Source organism: Bombina bombina, chromosome 6, assembly GCF_027579735.1.
Source record: "Bombina bombina isolate aBomBom1 chromosome 6, aBomBom1.pri, whole genome shotgun sequence".
Lineage (NCBI taxonomy): Eukaryota > Metazoa > Chordata > Amphibia > Anura > Bombinatoridae > Bombina > Bombina bombina.
In genome coordinates, this window is record NC_069504.1 from 606,989,376 (window position 1) to 607,005,635 (window position 16,260).

The 16,260-nt window shown below is 41.3% G+C and overlaps 1 protein-coding gene across 1 annotated transcript in view; it reads right to left on the bottom strand.

Annotated features, from left to right (window-relative positions):
* Window positions 1–16,260, bottom strand: part of PGPEP1L (pyroglutamyl-peptidase I like) — a 114,388-nt gene that overhangs the window by 12,936 nt on the left and 85,192 nt on the right. The gene's annotated exons all lie outside the window — the stretch shown is intronic.

Consider the following 16,260-nt stretch of genomic DNA (forward strand, 5'->3'; position numbering starts at 1 on the left):
CAGATAGATTAAAGGCACATTAAACAGTAAATACATGCTATGTGTAATTATATATTTAAAGCAAACAGACTGACAACAATATTTACCTTTATTTAATTTTTAATTATATTAGTTGTTAAACCATAGAAGAAATATGTATAAAGTATTATTTCCAATAAAGTAGTTTCTAAAAAGTAGTGGGGCAGCCATGTTGAAACGTAAACCCTTAAAGGACAGTATACACTCATTTTCATATAACTGCATGTAATAGACACTACTATAAAGAATAAGATGCACAGATACTGATATAAAAATCCAGTATAAAACTGTTTAAAAACTTACTTAGAAAAGCTGTCAGTTTGGCTCTGTTGAAAAGGTAGCTGGAAAGTCCACTGCAAGTGGCAAATAAGACACTCCCCCCCCCTCTCCCTTCTTTTGCATATGAAAAGACCCTTTACACAAACAGGAGCAAGCTGGAGAAGGTAGCTGACGGTATTCACATAAAGCTTTGGGGCTTTGTTAGGAGTCTGAAAATCAGAGCAATGTTATTTAAAAATAAGCAAAACTATACATTTATTTTTAAAAAAAACTTTAAGGGCTATATAAATAGATCATCTACAAAACATTTATGCAAAGAAAAAATGAGTGTATAATGTCCCTTTAACATTGCTATATTGCACAACATTTGACTATTTTGTCTGTCCCTAATTGTTTTCAACAGAATATATTAGATAAGAGAAACCTAGGTTTTAGCATTGCAGTACTCATTACTATAGAAACTGGGGGGGATTGGAAAGCCCACAAATGAGTCAGATTACAGGAAAGGGTGAAAAAAATATAACTATAAAATATATTGCACTATTTAATGTCCCTTTAAAGGGACAGTCTACACCAGAATTTTTATTGTTTTAAAAGATAGATAATCCCTTTATTACCCATTTCCCAGTTTTGCATAACCAACACAGTTATAATAATATACGTTTAACCTCTGTGATTATCTTGTATATAAGCCTCTGCAAACTGCCCATTTTTTTTTTTTTAAATAATTTTTTTATTGAAGTTAAAGTATAGTTTAACAAACAAAAATCGCCAGTGTTACATCAGAGTAGATAATACATTGTCTATAGATTAACATTATTAGTATAATACACATGTAACAATATAATCATATATTACATCATAATATGGAGATAGACAAGAGTTTAGGCGAGATAGAATACAACTTCATTTTATGTTATATTATGAACAGATGATCTCCACAGTGCTATAGAAACAATTGAAAGAATATCAAAGTCAGGCTGTGGAGAATTGGCTTATGTGTCAGCCACTCTCGGGCTGAGATATACAGGGGGGGGGGATATTCAGCGGGTAAGCACCGCTATAAATAAAGAGGAAATGGTGGAGAGTCAGGGGGGGCGGAGCTTTATATAAGTATGAGTCGTTTAAAATATGAGGTTGGCACTTAGAGATGTTCAAGTGGAGAAATCCCAGAACTATCTAGGGAAGATTATAACTAGTAAGTCATAGCCTAAGGATACTAGCTCTTGGTTATATAGTGAGGTTATCTTCTAGGCCTACTTCTAGGCCTATATTGCAGGAATGCAATGTAAGAGTGTATTAGTGAAATATAGATATAAATCTGAATCTCATATCACCTAATAGCATGTAATCTATGTCCAATTACAAACCGCTTCAGTGTATGTAGAGTATTATAAGCAGAATACAACTGGTCTCCTGGCAATCTAGCCAATCTATATACAAACTTTAATGTCACCTCAAACCCCTATACCATATCTTTGCCCTTGAGCATATCTCTAACTTTAAACATGCTGAGGGTAAACATTTTGCTTCAGGACATGAGACTTTATAAAAATGGGGTGGGGCAAGAACATACCCAATCTAGCATCCATGAACTAAAATGAAGGCATAATAGAGTCCTTATGGAGTAGTGCAAGCCACCCTATTTGGGATGTTAACATGGATAATGGTCATTTTTTAATAGTTCAACAAAATCAAACAGTATATAGTGTCCAAATAGTATATAAAACAATAACTAGCTTGTAAGCTAGGATACACACTATCTTGAACATGCGTCCCAAAGGAAACGAACACTAGGGGAAAAATAGTGACCTATTATCTGGCAACGATTTCGTCATCCCTGTCTTAGGTGCAAACTCAGTATCCCATAATTAAAGTTCTGCAGGAGCTATATTTCTAAGTGTTCTGGTCCAAATAGGGCTAGCGTTAATATTAGTATGCTAAGAGGAACCATTTGTAAAATGGCTGCAGCGTACAGGAGGCAAAAGATCCATATATATAGCTATACTGTGAGGTACGAAACATACAAGAGTCTCAATGTTCCAGAGCACTCATTTACATTTTGGCTTATGGATATTTGTAATTACAAAGAGTAAGATAGATAAAATAGAGTATCTGCATGACACCTTGGCGTGTTTAGTTCAGAAATAGTAAGTAAGTGACATAATAGTATCACATATATGCAGAGCTAGTGATAAACCACATAACATAAAGGACTACTACCCCGCTGCTTGGGGCCATGTGATGCGCCAAAAGCACACAGTTGCTCAATGAAATAACTTCCAATTAATAGATTGTTATATTCAATAGTTCCCATCTTGTATAAAATGTGAAATAGTGGGCTATTTAAAATTCTCAAATTCTAAGATGAAACTATAGGGGTTAGGCATTTAAATTCACATCCTCCAACTAGCATTGAGTATATAAAATATAAAAAGGAGTAGTCTGAACCCATGGCTCCGTCTCGGCCGCTGACAAAGCATAGGCAAACTGTTAAAGTGATAGCACTCTTTATCAGTGAGGGGGCATATATTAAAACTACAGCTCCTGTAATGTAAAATGCAGGTACAAAATCTGTGTATAAACACTACAGAGGAGCTTCTGTATATGCAAAGTATGGGCAAACCTATAGAGCAGCTAGGGATGATAGTCCCACATGTATTCTTATGGAGAACTATAAAAAAAATGCACAAACATAACCCTGATCCTTAAAGCAGTCTAATCACAACAGTTTTAGAAGAGTACATATAACTACAGCTAATGGTAATAAGCATATCCTATCTCTTGCAATATTAAACTAGAAAGGCTGAGTACTGCTGACATAAATTGTATATAAAAAAAAAAAAAAAAAAAAAGCTTTTTAGAGCATTAAATCATCAATACTAGTCATTAGGGAAAATAAAACAAGTACAATAGAGCATCTGTAGGATACACTGGCCTGTTTAACTCAAGAGCAGTATGTAAGCGATTCATTATCAATCATATATATTCAATACAGGTCTCATATGCACATATAGAAATAAGTAACTTACGAGTACCAACCGGGTAATAACAGTTCACAGTTAGTGAGGGCAAAAATATTGTCAACTTGTAGCCATAAGTGACTAACTAAATCTATGAATAAGTAATAATCCCTGTAAGTGACTAACTAAATCTATGACTAAGTAATAATCCCTGTAAAGAAGTTGTCTACTGTTCAATGTAAGTTCACCCGACACCGCTCCTTTGGAGCGGAGCTATATCGGATGCATCATCTGAAAAGGGAAACATCCACTGATAGAGAGCACTTCTCGGGCCTGAAACTTGTTTCTGACTACAGATCGTGAGTTCTGTCCTGTTAGATGACTTTTGAGTCGCGGAGGCCTGCCTTGACAGTCTTGCAATGCTGCTCCGGTGGCCACTTTGCCTAATCTGAGAGTTGCTGCTTGCCTCTCTAGGTATGATATCTATCTGTGCCGTAATCGGTTGAGCCTCACATAGCGGCAGCAGACTGATAGTTGAGTCAGGTGAGGTATGGGCTGCATAAATTCGAAGTTGGATTACAGTTGTGCAGGGCCGCACAGATGGGGGATCTGCCATGTGGCATCCTCTCTGCAGGCTCAAATCTCGTTCCAGGTGATCAGCAGCAGCCTCCGGAGACCTCAGTGGTGAAGAGTAGAGATGTTTTTTCTGAGCGCACGGTTCCGGTAGGTAGGCTAAGCTGCAGCTGCTCTTACTTAGCGGGATAGCCCGACAAGTTGAGATCTTTTGTCGTGTGGGTCGGGTCGCCTCCTCAGGCCCTTCCGTGGGACTAGGCACTTCATGCTTGGTAATATCTCTAATGCACATCACCAAGTTGTCAAATCCAGCCTGCATAGCCTCCTCGAATCCTGTCAGCAGCTCCAACACTGTAAGATAGGAGATCTCCATTTTGCAGATGCACGTGGCGTTACTGAATATAAGTAACGCGGCAGTAAGTTGGATTTTTCAACCTCCTCGATGTTCCCTGTTAGAGTTTAAGTTTATACAGGCATCTATAAAGATGAATAGCCAATATTTATCAGATAGCCCCCTATATTAGGGATTAAAGCTGGGAGCTCTCCATACACACGTCTTGCTGTGTTGGCAGTTGGCTCCGCCCCCCCAAACTGCCCATTTTTTCAGTTCTTTTGACAGACTTGCAGTCTAGCCAATCAGTGCCTGCTCCCAGATTACTTCACGTGCACGAGCACAGTGTTATCTATATGAAATATGTGAACTAACACCCTCTAGTGGTGAAAAACTGTTAAAATGCAATCTGAAAGAGGTGGGCTTCAAGGTCTGAGAAATTTGCATATGAACCTCCTAGGTTAAGCTTTCAACTAAGAATACCAAGAGAACAAAGCAAAATTGGTGATAAAAGTAAATTGGAAAATTGTTTAAAATTACATGCCCTATCTGAATCATGAAAGTTTATTTTGACCTAGACTGTCCCTTTAAGATAACATTTCTAAATCTGCAAACAATCTCTCAAACACCTTACAAACTGCTTAGTAAAAGAGACCATGGGGCCAATTTATCAATTTCTGTCCGACATATTACGCTGTAGCGTATCATGTCCGCCAGACATCGCTGAATGCCAACAGCATACGCTGTCAGCATTTAACATTGCACAAGCAGTTCACCAATCGGACACTAGCAGAGGGTAGCAATCAACCCGATCATATAGGATCGGGCAGATTGCAGACGGCAGCCTCAGAGGCAACGGACAAGTTATGGAGCAACGGTCTTTAGACTGCTGCTTCATAACTGCTGTTTCTGGCGAGCCTGAAGACATTCGGAGCTTGATAATTCAGCCCCCATATCTGGCTATTTGTAATGATGTATTTTTTATTTAGAAATGCTTTAAACTGTGTCATGTCATTTTGAGAAAGACTCATTATCAAATTCCAAATAAGTGTAGTCCATTAGATTATACAAATATTATGTTGAGAGAATTCAACAGTGGTATTCCAATCCATCAGAAAACACATTTTAAAGGGACAGTCTAAACCAGAATGTTTATTGTTTTAAAAGGTAGATAATCCCTTCATTACCCATTCCCCAGATTACCTTGTATCTAAGCCTGCCCCCTTATTTCAGTTCTTTTGACAGACTTGCATTTTAGCCAATCAGTGCTGACTCCTAGGTAACTCTACGTGTGTGAGCACAATGTTATCTATATGGCACACATGAACTAACACCCTCTAGTGGTGAAAAACTGTCAAAATGCAATTAGATAAGAGGCGGCCTTCAAGGTACAAGAAATTAGCATATGAGCCTACCTAGATTTAGCTTTCAACTAAGAATAACATGAGAACAAAGCAAAATTTTGTGATAAAAAATAAATTGGAAAGTTGTTTATGCCCTAACTGAATCATGAAAGTTTATTTTGAACTAGACTATCCCTTTAAGCAGATTTTCATATGATGCTTGAACTTTTCTAATTTTAAGGGACATGAAACCCAATTTTGTTTTCATGATTCAGATAAAGCATATTGTTTTAAACAACTGTTCAATTAACTTTTATTATAACATTTTGATTAATTTTCTTGGTATCGTCAGGATCTTACAGAGAATAGTTTCTTCTGCTCTTCTCTCCTGCTGCTTCCTGCAGCTCCTGCTGCAGTCTTTAGAGACGCAGCCACAAGCTGCCTAGATTTAAAGGTGCCCTGTCTTAATTATATGACTTCCCACTTGGAGGACTCAGGTATGGGAGTTCCTATAAAAGCTTCACACTGGGCTGAGTTATTGCCTTACCTACCTTCCTACTGTGACCAAAGCATACTTACCTGATACCTGTGTATGCTCACCTTGCTCCTGAGACCAAAGCATACTTACCTGTTACCTGCATATGCTAACCTTGCTCCTATGATCAAGCATACTTAACGGATACCTGCCTATGCTCACCTTGCTCCTAAGACCAAGCATACTTATCTGATACCTGTGTATGCTCATCTTTCTCCAGACACCAAGCTTACTTGCCTGATGCCTGTGTATGGTCATCCTGCTCTACAGACCAAGCATTTGCCGCGCACCTGCATATGCTCACCTGGATCCTGAAAGCCAAGCAGAATAACCTGATACCGGTGTATGCTCACCCTGTTCCTGAAGCTGTGCCTGCTGTACCTCTCTGGTATCCCGTGACAGTCTCACCAACAGTACCCGCTGGGTAACCTGTGTCTGTTTAGAAACCTGTATCTACCTTACCAGTGACAGCCTTCTTCAAACCAGCTGCACCTATCGGGTATTCTGTGTCAACCTCACCCTTTACTGTTCAATTCAAGCACCAGTGTCTATTGGACTTAGCTACTGCAAGCTACTTAAAGTTTTCTGAACCTTGTTTTGGACTTTAGTGTTCAAACTTGAAGTTTCTGTGATCTTCAATCTGAACTACCAAGTGTTCTTTTGCCTATCAATCAGTAAAGCTTTCAAAAGACTTTCATTGTTCTTTGTATCTGTATTCTGAGTTTCACACACCCATACCTCCTTACAGAATAACTCAGCCTAAAGATGGATCTCGCAGGAATAGTTGAAGCTTTAACACAGCAATTTAATGCAGTGACTCAAACTGTGCGAGTCTTACAAGAAAATCATAACATACTGGAACAACTCCAAAGACCCCTGCAGAGTCCCACCCCGCCATCATCAGTAACTAGTGCACCTGCTATAAGCAATCCACATGAGCCTAGAGTTGCTTTACCTGAGAAATGTAATGGGGATTAGTCTCAATTCCGGACTTTTATCACCTCTTGTCAGATTCTGTTTTTCTGCAACCTAGAACTTACTACTAAAACTTTATACGAGTACCGCCTGTTTTATCACTTCTCATTGGTGAACCACAGATATGGGCTCACCAACTCCTTGTCACTCACAGCCCTATCCTTGAGTCTTGGGATCAATTTTTACAAAGCCTTGAGTCACAATATGAAGACCCCTACAAGACCTCTACTGCACAAGCTAAGATCCGTGCCCTTAAACAAGGTAAAAGAGATGTGGAAGAATATATATTTGAGTTTCGTCACCTTGCCACACTTACAGCCTGGAACAAAGCTGCTCTCCTGGCTATTTCTGGCTGGGCCTGTCTGATACTCTGAAAGAAGAACTAGCACAAGTATGGGTCCCTAAGACTCTAGAAAGCCTAATCTCTTTGTCAACTCAGATCGACCGCCATCTAAGGGAGAAGCACAGGAAAAAAGCTGATACCTATAGCCCCCCTCACAAGTGGTTTGTTCACCCTCTTCCTCCATCTTCACCAGCTGCCTCTGCTGAAGAACCTAGGCAAATAGGAATATGTTTTATACTTAGATGCAAAGTATTACAAATATGGGGGATGTTAATTCCCCTGTAGCATACAGTATATATGTGGATCGGCTTAAGTGGGGAGCCTTTATCGTCACTTTAAACTATTTTTAACACAGATACAAACTATTCCAAATCTGAAGTGTATTTAATACCTAGTGTATTGTGTCTATACAACAGCTTCAGTAGAATGTTTTCAAAGAATTAACATCCCCCATATTTGTAATACTTTGCATCTAAGTATAAAACAAAGGCTCAATAACTGGGCTTGGATATCACATTAATCCAGTTAATCACACGTTTCTTCAGGACTCTGATTTTAAAAACCCCCATACATAGGACTTCCTATGTTTTACTTTTTTCTCTGGACTTTTAAATTGTCTATATTGAGACCACCGGGGGTAATGTATTCTTTTAAATTTTGCTTTTTTATAGAATGTTTGCTTATTTTGATATGTGTATTTATTAAAGTACTTTTAAATACTGAAATACATCTGTATTTGGTTTTGTGTGTATAGCTGCTTGCTAGCACTTCCTATTTCGTGTTGCTATATTGCAGGAGTTTTGCAAGAATGTAATCCATTTGCAAGAGAGATGGCAGCACTATTTCCTGCAATGTAGTGCTCCAGATGCCTATCTAGGTATCTCTTCAACTAAGAATATTATGAAGAGAAGATAAATTTAATAATAGAACAAATTGGAAACTTTTTTAAAATGGTATGCTCTGTCAATGCTACCCTCCAGTAAGACTCCAGTAAGATCTCTTGTTCAAATACCAGATATGTACCAGGTTTTTCATGATGTTTTTGAAAAGAAATGAGCTGATACTCTCCCCCCATAGGGAATATGATTGCCCAATTAATCTCCTCCCTGGGGCTCCAATTCCCTTTGGTCGCATTATCGCATCTATCCATTATCAGAGTTAAAGGTATTAAAAGAATATACTGCAGAAAATCTTCAGAAAGGGTTTATCAAACTGGCCAAGTCACCTGCTGGGGCTGGCATATTCTTTGTCAGCAAAAAGGATAGAGGATTTTTTCCATGCATAGACTACAGGGAACTCAATGCCATTACAGTAAAAAATAAAAATATTGATTACCACTTATTCCAGAAGTTATGGATTGACTCAGATCAGCAGTTATCTTCGGTAAAATTGATCTAAGAGGTGCTTAGTATGGAGAGGAGATGAGTGGAAAACTGCCTTTCGTTCCCGTTAAGGGCATTATGAATACACTGTGATGCGCTTTGGTATGTGTAACACCTCTGCTACCTTTCAGAGGTTTGTCAATTACATGTTTCATGGTATCCTGGGCATTTATGTAGTAACCTACCTTGATGACATACTCATTTACTCCTCTTCTGTACAATAGTATGATCATGTGAGGTTTGTGCTATCCCGTCTATGATCTAATCGTCTATATGCTAAACTGTAGAAATGTATCTTTAACACTGACTTAGTAGAATTCTTAGGCTTCATCTTAGCACCTGGAGAGATCCGTATAGATTTCAAGAAAATTGAAGCTATAGTATACTGGCCCACTCCAGACAGCTTTGTTGGTTTTGAAACATTTTACAGAAAGGTTACAGAGGGGCTTCTCATGTTATTTAACCCATTATAGCCCTCACTAAGAAGGAGTTACATTTCACTGGACTGACAAAGCACAAAAAGCCTTTGATAACCTAAAATTACTTTTTACCTCCTCACCCATCCTGAATTTTCCTTAACCACGACAGCCCTTCTATGTTGAAGTTGATGCCTCTGAGACAGCCATTGGAGCAGCTGGTGACAAGGATTACCTCCACCCTGTGGCCTTCCTGTCTCGAGTTCTCTCCCCAGCAGAAATAAACTATGATGTTGGGGACAGAGAACTGCTTGCCATAAAAACAGCCTTTGAGGAGTGGAGAAATCTTCTGGAGGGATCCGATCACCCTATTACTGTTTTCATGGCCCATAGAAATCTGGAATACTTACGTTCAGCTTGTAGACTCAAAGCCAGACAGGCCCGGTGGGCACTCTTCTTTAGTCACTTCCATTTCCTTATTACATATCGAGCTGAAGCCAAGAATGGTAAAGCAGATGCCTTATCTCGTATTAGAGAAATTGAGAAGAAAGAATCCAAAAAGAGTGTGTCCATCTGAGAACTGGATATAAGGTTAAATTAAAAGGGCACTATACCTGTGACACCACCTATGTTATTTATCTAATTAAATGCCCATGTTCCCTTATTTAAGGAAGGCCTGTGAAAGGATTAACCAACACAAGTCAAACATAAGGTGTAAAAATTAAGATCCCCCTGTCTCTAACCACTTTATGGGCCACAATGTTAGTCAACTAAGATGGTAAATTATTGACCATGTTTGTAAACTGATGAGTGGTGGTGACAGGGAACTCAGGCCTTAATAGGGAAATGTATTATTCAGTTTTCTTATAAAATATATTGTCTTCTGTGAATAACAAACAATGGGGTTATACATGAGTTTAGTTTTATCTGTAAGAATAATTTTCCAATATGATGTAAGGTTTTATCTTGTATATAAGGGTAACCTAGCTTCTTCCATATGTGTCAGGGTGCCAGGAATCAGACTGAGACGAGAAGTGCAAAAATAATCACACCTTTATTAATAGCAAAAAATAATAAAAAGTCCACAAGTCAAATAACAAGCCAGGAATCAAAACCAGAGCTGGTAGTCAGACGAGCCGAGTCAGGAGCCAAAGTGAGTAGTCAGATGAGCTGGAATCAGGAACAAGGAGAACAGCAGAGTCAGGAACAAGCCAGGGATCAGGAACCAGGAGGGACGTCAGACAGCCAGGTAATACACAGGAGCTCTCACAAACAGGTCAGAGACAACGCAAGGGCAAAGCAAACTGAACAGAGGCCCTTAAAATAATAAGTGATGACATCACAATTCTGAAACTGCATCCTGTCTCACACAGATGATGTACACCAGTCTGGCCATAAAAGGAAGTGCAGGAAATGAGCAGCATCACACAGTATGCACCAGAGTCAGCAAGAGAGGTGAGTAAAATGGCTGCCAGCAGCACATGGCAAACAAAACAGGGAAAAAACCCTGACAGCACCCTCCCCTCAATGACCCCTCCCCCTCGGGAGGACAAAAGGCTTATTGGGGAAACGGGCATGGAAGGCACAGAGGAGAGCGGGAGCATGAACATCAGAGGAGGGAACCCATGAACGCTCCTCCGGACCGTAGCCCCTCCGGACCGTAGCCCCTCCAGCCAGTGAACCAAATACTGTATGCGGCCCCTGGACATAAGAGAGTCAATAATGCTGCTGACCTCATACTCCTCATGGTTGTCAACAAAGATAGGATGGGGACGAGGCAACACAGTGGTAACCGATTACAAACCAATGGTTTCAAGAAGGAGACATGAAAAACATTGGAGATGCGCATTGCAGGAGGAAGGTCAAGAGCGTAGGCCACAGGATTGATCCATCGGAGTATTCGAAAAGGATCAACATAACGGGGAGCCAGTTTATTGGAAGGCACACGAAGATTCAAGTTGCGGGAGGACAGCCAAACTCTCTCACCAACCTGGTAGGAAGGCGCTGGCAGACGCCTACGATCAGAATGGAACTTTTGGCGCTGCATAGAACAATGAAGGCAATCCTGAATTTGCACCCACATGGAACACAAAAGGAACGCCAAAATCTGGAGACAAACTGGCTACCCCGGTCCGACACTATCTCCTTGGGTAACCTATGTAAACGGAAGACCTCCCGGGCAAAAATTGAAGCAAGCTCCTGAGCGGTAGGCAACTTTTCAAGGGAATGCAATGTGATAATTTAGAAAAACGGTCAACCGCCATAAGGATAACAGTATTGCCATTGGAAACAGGGAGCTTGACAATGAAGTCCATGGAAAGATGTGTCCAAGGACGCTCACCATTAGCAATAGGTTGAAGAAGACCCACAGGAAGATGTCGAGGAGTCTTATTCTGTGCACAAACTGAGCAGGAGGCAACATATGCAGCAACATCAGAAAGAAGACCTGGTCACCAGAATTGTCGAGTGACAAACCAAATCATTTGGTTCTTGCGTGGGTGACCTGTGGCTTTAGGATAGTGGTTTCTCAGGAGGTGCATTGGTTTGTGCAGTCAGGATCTCCTCCCCCAAGGGAGAAGTCAAATTAGTACGTATGGTAGCCAAAATATGGTCAGGAGGTATAACTGGAGTAGGTACAGACTCCTCCTTGGACAGAGGGGAAAATTGTCTAGAGAGAGCATCAGCCCTAACATTCTTACTACCAGGCAGGTAGGAGACCAGATAATTAAACTGAGAAAAAAATAGCTCCCTTCTGGCCTGTCGGGGAGACAAACGTTTTCCTTCAGATAGATAAGTTAAATTCTTGTGGTCAGTAAGAATGAGCACTGGCACGCTAGTACCCTTGAGAAGATGCCTCCATTCCTTGAGTGCCAAAATTATGGCCAGTAATTCCCTGTTGCCAATTTTATAATTGCACTCCACTGGAGACAATTTCTTAGAGAAGAAACCACAGAGATGCAAGGAACCATCAGGCGTAGGAAGATGAGACAAGAGGGCACCTACTCCAGTCTCAGACGCATCGACCTCAAGAACGAAAGGCAGGACAGGGTTAGGATGAGCCAGGACTGGCGTGGCAGCAAAGGCAGTCTTAAGACTATCAAAGGCCTTAATGGCAGTAAGTGACCAATGGAGTGGATCATTCTCTTTACGGGTCATGTCTGTGATAGGTTTGACCAAGGAAGAAAAGTTTTTAATAAACTTTCTATAGTAATTTGCAAACCCCAAAAAACATTGAATAGACCGAAGACCTACTGGGCGAGGCCACTGCAGAACTGCAGATAACTTGTCAGAATCCATGGAGAACCCTGCAACAAAAATAACATAACCTAGGAAGGTTACTTGAGTCTGATGGAACTCACATTTCACGAGTTTACAAAACAGGCCATTCTCACGTAGTCTCTGAAAAACCCGTGTAACATCAGAACAATGAGCCTCAAGTGCGGGTGAGTGTATGAGGATGTCGTCCAAGTACACCACAACACACTGTTGCAACATATCTCTTACATACTCATAATGCCTGCTCCTGGTGTTAAATGCTGTTTTCCATTCATGGCCCACCTTGAACCTAACGAGATTGTACGCTCCTCTCAAATCAAGTTTAGTAAATACCATAGCTCCCTTGAGGTGGTCAAAGAGTTCTGTAATGATCGGAATAGGGTAAACATTCTTAATGGTAAGATGATTAAGACCCCTATAATTTATGCATGGTCTTAACTCGCCACCCTTTTTCTTCCCAAAGAAGAAGCCAGCCCCTGCTGCACAAGATTTTAACTGGTTTCCGAAGACAAGTGGAAATACATTGCGGAGACCACAACAAAATTTCGAACCTGCGCCAGTCGAGACTGGGATTGTGCTTTTGGAGCCAGAGATAAGACAGAACAACAGGAAAATGCGGAGAGTTTATCACCTGGAACTGGAGGGTTTCAAAATGGAGAGCCCCAACAGCCATGGATAACGGAGCAGTTTCGTGAGTAACGAGTGCCGGCTGAAGGGGCATCAATGGCCTCAATAGCAAGCTGAACGGACCGAGGCAAAACAGGAATGGAGTGCTTTGATACAAAAGAACTGTCAATAAAATAGCCCACAGCACCGGAGTCAACAAGAGCCTGGGTGACTATGGAGGAGTCCACCCAGGAAAGGACAACCATGACCAAAGGTTTCTCCTTTAGCGGTTCCGGGGACAAGGATAAACCACCCAAGGTCTGCCCCCGACAGAACCTTAGGTGTGAGCGTTTCCGGGCTGTGTAGGACAAGACTTCAAAAGGTGGCCCTGTAACCCACAATAGAGGCAGAGCCCCTCCCTCCTCCTAAAGGCCCTCTCTGCCGTGGAGAGACGCGTGAATCCCAACTGCATCGGCTCAGCAGTACCTGGTGACTCGGGACTAGGATGCATGGGAGGAGAGGCAGGCATGGGTGGGAATGAACACGTAGAAGACAATGGAACAGGAGGCTTCCACAAGCGCTCCTTGAAAGAGGGCCTCTCACTTAGTCTGATGTCAATTAGAATAAAAAAAGACACCAATGCCTCAAGATCTGGTAAATCTCTGACAGCAACTTCGTCTTTAATCGCATCAGAGAGCCTATTAAAGAAGGTGGCCCCTCACATAAAATTTCGCAACATCAGGCTTGGGAGAGAGAAATCGGTCTCACTCTGAATCTAGAGGATTGGCACGCCAGAATCAAAATAACCAAAAAGATTCTCCATTGTGCTACATTGTGGGAACTACACTATAAGATCTTGGTTCGCTGGCACCTAGTGCCAACTATTCTACATAAGATCTACCCCTCACAATTGCCGGAGTGTTGGAGAGGCTGTAAGATGCTTGGTACCCAGCTCCACATTTGGTGGACATGCCCAATAATTCAACCTATGTGGAGAAAAGTATTTGCACTTCTTCGGACACTTGGTCTTGTTCCCCCATTCACCCCTGAAGTCACCCTCTTACACATGCAGATGCCTAGCCTCACCCCCTCTGGAGAAGCACTCACGATATATGTCCTCATGGCCACTAAGTTGACCCTGGCAAGGGCTTGGAGAGAGGAGAAGCCACCAACTCTTTCCCAGGTAATCGCATGTACGCACTTCATAGGCCAAATGGAACAATACTCGTATAGAGTGCTTGACAACACTAATGCTTTTCACGAAATCTGGCTGCCATGGATCACAAAATTCCCTGACTGGTCCTCAAGCTCTCAGACCCCACCATAGAACCACCAATCATAATATACTCCCTCTTCCCACTCCCCTTTCTCCCCCCCCCTTTTTTTTTTCTCTCTCTCTTCCCTTCTCTCTCTCCTCTCCCTCTTTCTTCTATGTCCGCCTTTTATGACTCTCCATACCCCACATCTGAACGAAATTGAGTACCACCCTCTTCTTAAAATACAGACTCTATATCAATTCCAAAACCCACGCATATAACACTTTGCTTCCAGAAAAGAGACTCATTTAATAAATAGACCTGCTCTCACTCTCACTTCCACCTTCCATTACGCATCCCAGCATAGAGATGTTTAATTTTACATGTTCTGTTGTATATTATATTGACATTTTTATGTGCCTACAATTCTGTATCTGCAGGCAATGTTACTGTTCAATAAGCTGTCTCAATAAAAAAATTAAAAAAAAAAAAAAAAAAAAAAAAAGAAGGTGGCAACAAGGGCTTCATTGTTCCAACCTACCTCTGCGGCAAGCGTACGGAACTCAATGGCATACTGAGCAACAGATCTTGTACCTTGCTGAATGGACATGAATCGTTTAGCAGCAGAGGAGGAGCGAGTTGAAACATCAAATACCGTTCTAAAGGAGGCCACAAATTCAGGGTAATTTGAAATCACAGGTTTATTAGTCTCCCACAAGGGATTAGCCCAGGCAAGAGCTGTGTCAGAGAGTAACGAGATGAGAAATCCCACCTTAGCTCTGTCAGAGGGAAACGCCTGAGGTAACATCTCAAAGTAAATGCCCACCTGGTTCAAAAACCCTCTGCACTGATTAGAATCGCTATCCATAATGTTGAGGTAGAGGTGCAGAACCGGACATGCTCCTGGTAGGACTAGGTGCAGCAGCGGAAACAGGAGCAGCTATAACTTGTGGGATACTTTGGTCCAAATGTGCAGTGCGAGTCAGCAGGGTTTGCAGGGCTAGTGCAAATTGATCCAAGCGGTGATCCTGTTCATCCATCCTGGAAATTATGGCAGGTAAAGGTGGATTAATAGCACCATAAGGATTCATGGCCCTTGCGTAATGTCAGGGTGCCAGGAATCAGACTGAGATGAGAAGTGCAAAAATAATCACACCTTTATTAATAACAAAAAATAATAAAAAGTCCACAAGTCAAATAACAAGCCAGGAATCAAAACCAGAGCTGGTAGTCAGACGAGCCGAGTCAGGAGCCAAAGCAAGTAGTCAGACGAGCCGGAATCAGGAACAAGGAGAACAGCAGAGTCAGGAACAAGCCAGGGATCAGGAACCAGGAGGGACGTCAGACAGCCAGGTAATACACAGGAGCTCTCACAAACAGGTCTGAGACAATGCAAAGGGCAAAGCATACTGAACAGAGGCCCTTTAAATAATAAGTGATGACATCACAATTCTGAGACTGCATCCTGTCTCACACGGATGATGTACACCAGTCTGGCCGTAAAAGGAAGTGCAGGAAATGAGCAGCATCACACAGTATGCACCAGAGTCAGCAAGAGAGGTGAGTAAAATGGCTGCCAGCAGCACATGGCAAACAAAACAGGGAAAAAACCCTGACAATATGTTATTACTTGATAGGAATAACAGGCTTAGAGACCACACTAGATGGCGATGAAGATCTGTTAAAGATACATGATCACTAAACTCACTTGTTGAATATTTGACTAATGATTTTAATTATAAATTGAGGTTGAGAACTAAGGTGTTTATGCATGATTAAGGCCAGGATGGCCAAAATGTAGCAATCTCTTTTGTCTGTTATATAAATATTATATTTATCCTTTGGTGCTGAGGACTTTCTATTCAACATTGATTTTGAAGGGTAAGCAGTATCCCTACCTATGTGCACCAGAATTTTTTTTGAAAATGATCTACACCCAGGCATTGCTGAGCCCAGTATATAAA